The following is a 12,564-nucleotide window of genomic DNA, read 5'->3' as shown; positions in this document are numbered from 1 at the left end:
TGCAAATGACATTTTTTTATTAATAGGTATAATCGGTAGTTATTAAATTTGGTTTGTAACGCCATTGCCAAGATGTAGGTATTTGGCTTTAAAAAACTACACTAACTTATACACAAATATATTCTGGAGATCTTAATAAATTTAGGTAGGTAGCTAATAATTTATAGATACCTACACTATTACATCACCGAATGGTCCCCATTTGGGGATGTCTTCTTTGATGTCTCCTGAACCGCAGGTCGACACATAAGGTAGGTAGGTAGTTAAGTAATGGTTGATTGCGAGAAAAACATAAAATAAATATCCGGCAACGTTTGGTGTTTTTTTGTTCACTCCCAATTCCCAAATGATAGACGATGACGAAACACCAGCACACTGAGCGGGAGAGGAATGCATCTTCTCGCTGTGGACTTGACGGGAGATGGCACTACCTACACAGTTGTTTTCAAATTATGCACCTATGTCCTATAAAAAATGTACTGAGATATCCCGGGTCTTGTGGCTAGTTCGGGATGTTGGTAGGACCCAGGATTCACAACAATTAAATAATAATAGAAATAGGTAGCAGTAAAATCAAAAAGTCTTGATTGTTTCATTCAGAGAACGTGGTTTTTATATTTTGGCTATATCGACACACCATCAATTCACAATATTATTCTTACACATTTCCGTCACTTAATATAACTGCTTAATCTCTAATTCGCTTTAACTTTAAACTAAATTCTCTATATCCGTTTCTCTAGGTAACTAATTTTTCACGTCCATGCGTGGTTATGTCGTTTCTTTTTACTCCCCGAGTCGTGAAGACGACGCTGCCTCTTTAAATGGCGACCCTCTACTGATTTTTTTCTATCGAACAGTGTTGCCATCCTTCACTTATATACTCCTTATTATTAAATTACTATGGCTTTCGTTTTTTTTATTCGGCAAATCACATTCTTCTCTGACAAACTATTATTATAATTAGATACAATTCTTACGTGCTAATGAATAATGTAAGGTCTATTCTGGTCTATCGGATTTAACTGTGCAACCTTTATCCAAAGACGGAACAGGATATTGGATTGGATCAGCATTTATTATTTTAGAGAGACAAGGATACGATGGCTGTGCCAACACGTCGGATCATAATATTATAGGTGGGATCAAAAAATAATATGGGATTTATACCCAAAACCTATGTTCTTTCATTGCGCAGGTCACCGTTATTAAAATGTTTTAATTAAATTGGTTTTTTCTACTCTAAAAATGATGTTTTATGTGTAAATCTTGATTCAATAAATAATATTCCTATATTATAAATACCTACTTAATAATTATCAAAAAAAGTTTTTGAGCCGAAGGCCCATGTAGCCGATATAGGTACTGGATTATTTTTAGATCAGGTTAGGTTTTCATCCTTGAATAATTCACGAATTTTGAATTGATTTTAGAAAATCGGCTACCTACCTTTTTTATATTGTAAAGTATACGGTCATTTCCGATAGATAGCTCACGGCGAACTGTGCTACGGTGAATAATTAATGTTTTACGTACAATTTACATGTAACCCGAAACTAGGACATTATAATATTACGCATTTTTCGATAAAAATAAAAAAAAAAAATGATACCGGACACGGACATTGACCTAAAAAAAGACGACTTGTCCGGATAAGAGGACCCTGGGAATCCTAGTCTGTGGTGATCTGATAAACCGTAATTATTACAATATTTATTACATAGGAATATTGTGTATTAAAATATCTACAATAGTTGCGATGTCAGGATGGTCATGCTTTGATTATTTTTAAAAATAAAAACTAAAATGTCAATTCTTTTTAATGAAGCGGCTGCTGCATCGTCTGTTAACCTGAAAACCGCGAATGCTGCCAAAAGGTGTAATGTTAATTATATTCACTCCTTCATTCTACACACTTTACAATAATATGCCGACCCTATGCAACTCATGGTATACCTAGCCCCACGCGGTGTCACCGGCACAGTTGCCTGATATTTTATTATAATAATTTTATACAAATTGAATTTCTCTGCATCGTAATGATTATAATATTATATGGCAATACTATCAGCATATTTTGTCTATGCTAAAGCGCGTGTCCCATTGTCAGAACTGTCAAAAGAATATCATCTGACATCTGCACGTTTTTGTTCTGCTACGATAATCCAACGCACGCTTTTGATTCGAAAGATGGACGTGAAACGCGAACCGGATGAATTCGAATTTGATGCAGAATGGCAGGTGCCCTTAAACCATCAAATTAACCCTGTGACCAATAATTATATAAGTAAAGAGATTGCCGACGGTTCTAGCATTGCTTTTGAGGTTAGTTTTATAAAGCTTATATTATTGTCTTTTATAGCGCCTGTACCCGTCCAAGGATTTACTTACAGCAATAGTGGGTATTTTAAGTTTTGACTGTATCTCCAATCTCATTCTTCAAGAGAAAGCGAGACGCGATTTTGTCATTTTATGGTACTATTTGACAGTCATAAAAATCGGTTGTCATTCAAATGAGTCGCTGCGCGGTGTATTTCGTTTTTTTGCCGGCAGATTCGCAACTATCGTTCTACTGCGCAGACGCAGATATCGAACAAATCCAACTGTCGCGTGAAAATTCAGAAGCTTCCGAATATTTTTAATTAATGTAGGTATGCAATCTTGCAACTGCAGGATAGCACAACATGTTTACACGTACATTTTCTTGTTATGGCCGTGATAATACGTACTGTCGGCAGTAAATCCATACACGTGTAAACAGGGTAGGTAGGTATTTATTGGTGTTTGGTTATTTTTGCGGACATTGTCATTAATTTCGTACACGTATTTATTTCTTTGTAAGCGTTGCAAAATTACGCGTACTTAGGTTAACTATATTAAACTTATCCAAATTCTTAAATAAATCCACTATGTAGGTACCTGTTGGAATTACAAACAACCGGCTTGTGAATTCTTTTTTCTATACAAGATATTTCTATAGAAAATATTTTTTATCCCAATATTTCAGTTCTTATTATTGGAATTTTGATAATAGCCGATATAAGTACTGGATTATTTACTGATTACTGGTTAGGTAGATGTAAATGATAATATATATTTATCGATTGCGCGAAGACAGACATACTGCACTGATCCAATTCATCTGAATGCAGAAACCGATATTATTTGACAGATTCCAACCATTTGGTCAAGGCAGTTTTCGTGGTGCAGTGCGTGTGCCACTGGTATTCTAATCCGGGAGCTCTGGGTTCGATACCTACTCGGTGAGGACACAATTTGTGATTGCTCAAAATTACTAACAACTACATTGTACGAAAAAGCAAAGACATGGTTATTAATAATAATTACAGAAACATATTTATATTTGGTTAGCATTACTTGGAGTTTTAAGATAACAGGGTCCTAAATAACAATATGGTTTTGAGATAAACGCAAATACAGATTTTTCTACCATGTAATTAATTAAATAAATCACACTTTTCTCAACTATATCTTGTAAACGGATCTACCTATGTACAGGATCGAGCTTTATTTATAATTACGGCATTATCGAGCTCGGGGTTAAATATAAACATGCATTTTTGTAGTTAGGTGCCTGTGATCCTAATGCCAGGTCCACACTGGCAACATGTCGCGCGACAATCTCGTTAAATTTTACGATAATTATCATACTTATCGTAAAATTTAACGAGGTTGTCGCGCGACATGTTGCCAGTGTGGACCCGGCATAAGAAATCATACTGCAATGGGAAATAATGCTTTCGCGATGAATATACTAATTATTGTTATAAAGCATATACAAGTTTGTGATATTCCATAAAGTAAGCTAGGTTTAATGAAATAATAATAAGTATATTGTTTTTTTCAGAACCTTGAAACAAGAGACATGGTAAATATAAAATCGGAACCCGAATTTCAACGAGTGGACATCAAGAAAGAGTTTATTGAAGATACAATTAATTATAAAGATCCTCAACCAAGTTGTTCGTATTCGGAATATAGCCCAGTAAAACAGGTAATACATTTATTTAAACTATTTTCCTACTGTACAATATAGGTATAAACATGAAGATATTGTGTTTCTTTCTCGTATCTAGTCTATAAAAATGATGATGACAATAAAACAAATAAATGGTGGATGATATTATCTAGTGACATAATGTGACATGGTAATATTATGCATGCAGGGGCAGCTCTATCTAAAGGGTTCATAGGGACCATCCCCACATCGTTATCATGTGGAGAATGCGTAACAAACTCCCGATATTTTTATCATTGTCATAATATACTTATTTAATTAAATGATTAAAATAATTATTTAATTTATTTTCATCTATCTAAACCCGTCGCAATTTTAGAGAGATATTTATTATTATTCTACAAATAAATTAAGCAATAATTGTAAATTATGTAATAACATAATAATGATTACGCGGTATTAAATTATGCATGTTGGATGAATACACAGATACAAGTTTAGGTACATACCTACTTAACTATTCCTATTCATCGTAGTGCAGTCTAGGTTAACCGATATTATTTGACAGTTTCAAACCATTTTGTCAGTAATTGCAGCTGGGAAGGAATGCTTCCGCGGTGAAAAGTATATGTGAGTGGCAATCAATGGCCCATGCGCCGGTAATTTGAGGCACAACGGGCAAATGGCATTTTATCCTCGCCTTCTGTAGTATATACCTATTAAAGAAGAGCTTGTAGACTTTCGTCAAGGTTCTGAAGGAAGAAAGAAAGAAAAATAACTGAAAAAATTGGGGTTATACAGTGATTTCTCCTACGAATTGACGGAATCAGCCATACAAATGGCCTATCTTTCATCTCTTACTCATTATTTTTGTTAGCTCACCGTGCTCTTCTCTCCCATGAGCACATTGTGCTGACCTCAGTCGTAGGTATCGGATCCTGAGACCTTCCCAGGCTTAAAAAATACTAATGCTTCACATCTGACTTAGAGCCCTTGATACCTTTTGATTATGACAGTGTGTGGTGGGGGCGGCTTACATTTGAGATGTCTATGTTTGTGTTGACACAACAAAGAAATAATTTGACTTTATTTAGTTTATTTGTCCGCTGTCGGCATTTTAGTCAGCAATCTGCAGAGTTGTTGGCTGTGTGGTGTTAATAACTATAGTGGGTTGTGTATGCTGTGACTAGTGGAGCAATTCAATGCTTTGGGCATGGGTAGCTCTCAATTTCTCAATGAGTGTCTCACGGGGTTAAAACTTTTGGAGCAATTGGGAGAGGTTGCCTTATTGGTGAAGTGAATTGGCGAATTGGGTAAATGTGGCTGCTGTATTAGTGGTTACCTGCCTATTGGAACACGTTGGCCATGACTCTTTATAAAGGTTTATAGCAGGGCGATGCATTTTCGGATAACCTTTGTAATTCGCAGGATGTGGACCCTCACAGTTGGTACAACGGCTGATTCCATATCTGGTGACTTTTTGCAAACTAAGCAAAGGTTCGTCATAAGTATTTTCTAAAAATTTCCGTGCGCTTCGGTTCATAGACTTTTCTAACCGACCACTGCCTCTGTAACATTCTCACATGCGTTTTAGCCGGAAACTCATCAAAATGAATACGTATATTTATTTTTCTGTTATTAATACGATCTGTCTTCTGTTTGTTTTCTTTAGGTTAACACCACTAGCACTGTTATGGCTAAATCGAACTCGTGTTTGTCAGAAGCAGATGAAATTTTCTCCGACATACACATTGATGAACATGACATTAAAGAGGAACTCGAAGAATACAACGTAAGATTTACAAATAAATACTTGTATTGCATATTTTTAGTATTGTATGTACTGATATGATAATATACATCTTCCTTTAATCTATAGTAGCGATGGCAAACCATTTTTATGCTTACGTATTCGTAATAATGAATGGGGTAAGTATATTTTTTATAAATTAATGTAGGTTAACCAGTAAAATCAATCACATAGAATAAGTAGAATAATTATAATTTAATATAAAATAATATGTGATGGTCCTAATAAGAGCGGACACAAATAGCGTAACTAATGAATCAAATTAGATCAAATATTAGGTACAGTTGCGATGAACATAATTGGATACCGTTAAAAAAGAAAAATACATTGTTAGTATTCGTAAAAACATAAAGTTGGTAAATCTTTATTTTAGAAAAGGTTATTATTCAAACTACTCTACTATACCAGAGTTGGTTGAATACATACACGTACACATGCATATTAAATTCGAGTCAAGTTATCAACTGTCAAATTTCTCTTCGTATATTAAATGACATTGTTTCGTTCACCGCGTCCATCTTTTAACGCGCGATTGTAAATAAAACGGAAAATAGCCGTACACATGGCGTAATCATAAACAGTAACAATGGGTCATATAATTCAATAGAAGGAGAATGCCGCAAGCAAATGTACCTACTATCCCATTGTGCAGTCTTCATCTACTGTACCAAAATGTGGTACCCTCTTTTACTCTACTCACTTAAGAGATAAGACAATGGTTGAGTTAAAACAATAGTTAATTCACGTTAAAGTACACTACGGCCTACTCAACTCGATATACTGAAGGATGTCAAACACACTTAGGTACATGCAGGGTGATACAAAAGGCTACTTCACTTTGACCATCCGGATCAGAATCTATTTTGTACAATGAAAAGTGAACCATACGCGAATCCTCAGAGTCGATCGAGATCAAATTGAAATCTGGATTAGAGCGAACAACTAACAAGACGACGACATGACACCCACGTTCTATATTATGAAAACGACATGTATCTTAAATCAAAGTTTTTTTTAATTATTTTCGCATTGTTTAGCTCAACTAGGAATCTGCGTAACTTCAGCACATAATTAACGGCATACATATAATGCGGATTCAAGTTTTAAAGATGGTTACGCTGTCTAGATCGTGTGGTGCTAATAATTATATTATAAATGGTTTTTTAGGATAACGCAGCAAATCTCAAATCGTCGGAAGAAGAGAAAATTGGTAACATCATACAAATCGACGAACAAGATGGTAAAAAAGAACTCGAGGATTACAACAAAAGGTTTAAAAAAACACGTGACACTATTAAACGAAATGTTTCTAAATCATTCCCCGAATTAGTGGCTGTTATAGAGCTAGAAAAAAAATATTTTCATGTTAATAATTTTGTGTGCGGTATATGTGATAATATTTTTGCATCGTTAGACTTGCTTGAGTTTCACAAAGTGTTTCATAAAAAACTAATCCACGAAATCACTAATAAGGATTTAAAACACTGTAAACGTAGTAAAAGCAATCTCTCTTGCCAAACGTCATTTAAAAGCGATGACTCTAATTATTTTAGTGACACAAAAAAACCTAAATTGACGCATGCCGGAGAAAAGTTATTTAAATGTGTCCAATGTGATTATTCTTGTAAAACACCTGGTAACATGAAATCACACAAAAATATACATTCTAATGAAAAGCCATTTAAATGTGATCAATGTGATTACTCAAGTGTAATATCTCGTCGGATGAAATTACATTTAATGACGCATACTGGTATAAAGCCATGTAAGTGTGATCAATGTGATTATTCTTGTATAACATCTGATCAGATGAAATTACATATAAAAATGCATTCTGGTATAAAGCCATTTAAATGTGATCATTGCGATTACTCGTGTATAGCACTTGGTAGAATGAAAGAACACAAAATTACTCATTCTCCAGAAAAACCTTTTAAATGTCATCATTGTGATTATTCTAGTAAAACATTAAGAACTTTGAAATTTCATATAATGACACACACTGGTATGAAGCCATTTAAATGTCATCAGTGTGATTACTCTTGTATAACATCCCGTCATCTGAAAGTACACAAATTTACACATTCTGGCGAAAGGCCATTTAAATGTGGTCAATGTAATCACTCTTGTAAAACATCTAGTAACATGAAATCACACAAAAAGACTCATTCTGATGAAAAGCCATTTAAATGTTATCAATGTGATTACTCAAGTGTAGCATCTCGTCGGATGAAATTACATTTAATGAAACATTCTGGTGAAAAGCCATTTAAATATGAACAATGTGATTACTCATGTGTAACATCTCGTCAGCTGAAAGTACATTTAATGAGACATACCAGTATAAAGTTATTTAAATGTGATCAGTGTGATTACTTATGTCCAATATCTGGTAACATGAAACGACACAAAATGACACATTCTGGTGAAAAGACATTTAAATGTGATCAATGTGATTTCTCATGTTTAGAATCTGGTAACATGAAACAGCACAAAATGACACATTTTGGTATAAAGCCATTTAAATGTGATCAATGTGATTACTCTTGTATAACATCTCGTCAGCTGAAAGTACACAAAATGACACATTCCGGTGAAAAGCCATTTAAATGTGATCAATGTGATTTCTCATGTTTAGAATCTGGTAACATGAAACAACACAAAATGACACATTCTGGTATAAAGCCATTTAAATGTGATCAATGTGATTATTCTTGTAAAATATCTCGTCAGCTTAAAGTACACAACATGACACATTCTGGGATAAAGCCATTTAAATGTGATCAATGTGATTACTCTTGTATAACATTTCGTCAGCTGAAAGTACACAAAATGACACATTCTGGTATAAAGCCATTTAAATGTGAACAATGTAATTACTCATGTGTAACATGTCGTCAGCTGAAATTACATTTAATGATACCCGTATAAAGTTATTTAAATGTGATCAGTGTGATTACCTATGTACAATATCTGGTAACATGAAACGACACAAAATGACACATTCTGGTGAAAAGCCATTTAAATGTGATCAATGTGATTTCTCATGTTTAGAATCTGGTAACATGAAACAACACAAAATGACACATTCTGGTATAAAGCCATTTAAATGTGATCAATGTGATTACTCTTGTGTAACATCTCGTCAGCTGAAGGTACACAAAATGACACATTCTGGTATAAAACCATTCAAATGTCATCAGTGTCATTACTCTTGTACAACATCCCGTGATCTGAAAGTACACAAGATGACACATTCTGGTGAAAAGTAATTAGGATGTGATTACTCATGTATAACATCTCGTCGGATAAAATTACATTTAATTATACATACCGGTTTAAAGCCATTTGAATGTCATCAATGTGGTGATTCATGTATATCATCTTGTAACTTGAAATTACACAAATTGACACATTCTAGTGAAAAATAATTAAACATGTTTATTTTAATTAAATCCTCTTTTATAACATCCCGTCACTAAATTTACCGAAAATTTCACAGCAAAATTACTCATCCCGGTGAATGTAATTTTTCATTTAATCACATCTAGTCCCATGAAATCACACTAAATGATTTATTCTTGCGAACAACCATTAACTACGTTGGATGCCATTTCTCATGTATACAATCTAGATATACAAACTTACATAACATGACATACTGGCGAAAACCCATTTAAATGTGACGATTTAATTTGTTTAACTATTTTTATTCAATGAATACGACTTAATAATATTTGAGAATGTTACATTCTATTTATTTAATATACACTAGAAAAAATCATATTGTACTAAAACCGATAGCCAACATTATAACGCAATTCGATAATCATTTGATGTCACAACCAGTGGCGGTCAGTGATTTTTTGGATTATAATTTTTGAGGGTGCGCAGGAAACTTACCTTATTTAAAAATTAAGTCAATTCGGCGTTGTTTTTGATTTTACTAAACATTATTGACATTTAGGAAATTACCTGTATATTTTATATTTTTAATAAAACATGTTGCGAGTTACTTAAATCTTTATAAGATTAGTTTTAAGAAACTATTGTATCTCTTATAGTAGATAAATACCTCTTACTTTTAACGGAAGCCATCTTATTCTATATAAGTACATTATTTTATGCAATTTGTACAATGTATGAATAATGATTATTATGAAACTGCACTTTGTGAAACAGTATTAAGATTTATTAGCTTATCACTAGAATTCATGAATTAATAATTTTCTATACCTATTATAAATAACCTACATCATTTCGCGTTTAGTCAACACACAAGGATAATGTAATATTAATTTCCTAGAAATGCGGTAGGTGGCAAAATTATTTTTATCTTGACTGAAGTAAATTGGAGTAAGTACACATAAACCAAAATATCTTACCGACATTGTATTATATTTTTTACCCATTTTAAATTTAGAAAATAATAAATTATATTGTTTTTAGTTTAACAGGCATTTACATAAAAGATAGCTAAATATGATATGAAACATATTTTGATCGTGACCAGTAAGCTGCAGCGTCTATATTAACAAAGCATAATTCAAATCTGTAATTGCTCTCTACTCAGACCAATATGATGTCATTTTACCCGATCGGCGCACGATATTCTGGAACCCACATAGGCGAAAACGATTAGCACGATTTAAGTTGTTTTATAATATCTTTAGTTCATACTAAGCTTTGTCTTCATTTTAAGGGGGGACATGCTCGTCGAAGGTCAAAATTGAGTTTTTATTGTATTTTCAAACCATGATTCTGGACACTCCTTAAACGTTGTAGATAATCTATTTATATACTTTTGAAGCCTTATTATCCTTTATAGTTATTTTGAACATTTGATGACTGCATAAAGTATTTTTGTTACATAAAATAGTATTCTTTTAAACCTCTTGCTCTAATGTTTTAGAATATAGTCATATTTCGGTACATATCTGTGCAGCGGTGTTAAGATTTTTTACATTTATTAATTTTTAAACGCATTTATGAAACCATTAGTATAATTTATTACGAGATAATTTTGGTAAAATATTCAAGATAAAAAATTATATTGATAATCTCTGTGATCCCAAATTTGACAAGAATTAGGCATTTTATTATTCAAAAAATCGGCAAGATTAACACATTTGAAGATGATTTTAAAGATATTTATTATAAGCTATGTCTTTGATCATTCAAGTGTGATAAACATTTTATGAATAATGATTGCTTTATAATAATTATTGACCTAAGAATAAGGTAGTGTTTTTTTGAAATATGCCATTTCTTTTGTCATTCCCTAGTGGTTAAGCTACAACATACGGCCGTAGCCATAAATTGACAAACTATAATTAAAGTAAAGAGTAAAATTATGTTAACGCGCGTGTTTGAACATGTACCTAACTGAATTTTTTTTTATTTTTTTTTAAACGGTACATGTTCAAACACGCGCGTTAATATCATTTTACTCCCTACTTCAATTATAGTTTGTCAATTTATGGCTACGGCCGTATGTTGTAGCTTAACCACTGGGGAATGACAAAAGAAATGGCGTATTTCAAAAAAACACTACCTTATTCTTAGGTCAATAATTATTATAAAGCAATCATTATTCATAAGACGTTTATCACACTTGAATGGTCAAAGACATAGCTTATAATAAGTATCTTTAAAATTATCTTCAAATGTGTTAATCTTGCCGATTTTTTGAATAATAAAATGCCTAATTCTTGTCAAATTTGGGATCACAGAGATTATCAATATAATTTTTTATCGTGAATATTTTACAAAAATTATCTCGTAATAAATTATACTAATGGTTTTATAAATGCGTTTAAAAATTAATAAATGTAAAAAATTTTAACACCGCTGCACAGTTATGTACCGAAATATGACTATATTCTAAAACATTAGAGCGAGAGGTTTAAAAGAATACTATTTTATGTAACAAAAATACTTTATGCAGTCATCAAATGTTCAAAATAACTATAAAGGATAATAAGGCTTCAAAATTATATAAATAGATTATCTACAACGTTTAAGGAGTGTCCATAGTCATGGTTTGAAAATACAATAAAAACTCAATTTTGACCTTCGACGAGCATGTCCCCCCTTAAGTAAATCAAATATATTGCCGGGGCGCAAATGATTTCAATAAATATGACGTATACGGTGCATAGTGCCTATTGGCAATATGGGCACATCGGTTTATGGTTTGCATTACAATAAGTGAGCGATAATATTAAAAACTAATCAAGAAAAAATATGATTTACGATGTTGAACCATGTTTCATAGCAATGCAAGCAGTGCAATGCACTTGTATGATTTTAAACCAGCCGCCGATGGTCACAACTACTAGTTAAAATAACCGTAATTAACTAAGATGCCCGCAGCTTAATTGGAAAAGCATAGTGACGGAATGCAGCAGGTAGAGGATCAAATCCCGTCGGGTATCGTATTTTTTCCTCTTAATTATTTTTACCAGTGTGTTTATGCATGAGATGTTTTCAAATTATATATATTCAATTTATTTTGTCTTTTTTAACATCTTCCAACTTTAAAATACGAAAAATAACTCAGAAGGGGTCAGAAACTATTAAAATGTTAGCAATATTTTTCATTTTTGTTTTTGGATAAGTACTGTGTTTTGATATTTTTGTTATGTAGGTACCTATTTGGAATGTATGCTTTTAAACATCACTCATCTGTGTGTGGCGGAGAAATATTGGATGCAAACCGCATCCTCTGGGAATGTTCTTAAATGTTTACGGAAAGATAAGAGTTGCTCAAGTC

The 12,564-nt window shown here is 32.8% G+C and overlaps 1 long non-coding RNA gene across 1 annotated transcript; it reads left to right on the top strand.

The window, feature by feature from the left end:
• The first annotated feature begins 2,108 nt into the window (after nt 1–2,108).
• LOC147074130 (uncharacterized) lies at nt 2,109–9,240 on the top strand. Its single transcript, XR_015070260.1, has 4 exons — nt 2,109–2,325; nt 3,869–4,015; nt 5,652–5,771; nt 6,957–9,240. It is a non-coding gene; the product is annotated as an uncharacterized LOC147074130 (long non-coding RNA).
• Nucleotides 9,241–12,564: the final 3,324 nt, after the last annotated feature.

Source organism: Rhyacophila brunnea, unplaced genomic scaffold, assembly GCF_057557595.1.
Source record: "Rhyacophila brunnea isolate RB1 unplaced genomic scaffold, BYU_Rbru_1.0 scaffold_16, whole genome shotgun sequence".
NCBI lineage: Eukaryota > Metazoa > Arthropoda > Insecta > Trichoptera > Rhyacophilidae > Rhyacophila > Rhyacophila brunnea.
This window is presented reverse-complemented; position numbering and strand designations above follow the sequence as displayed.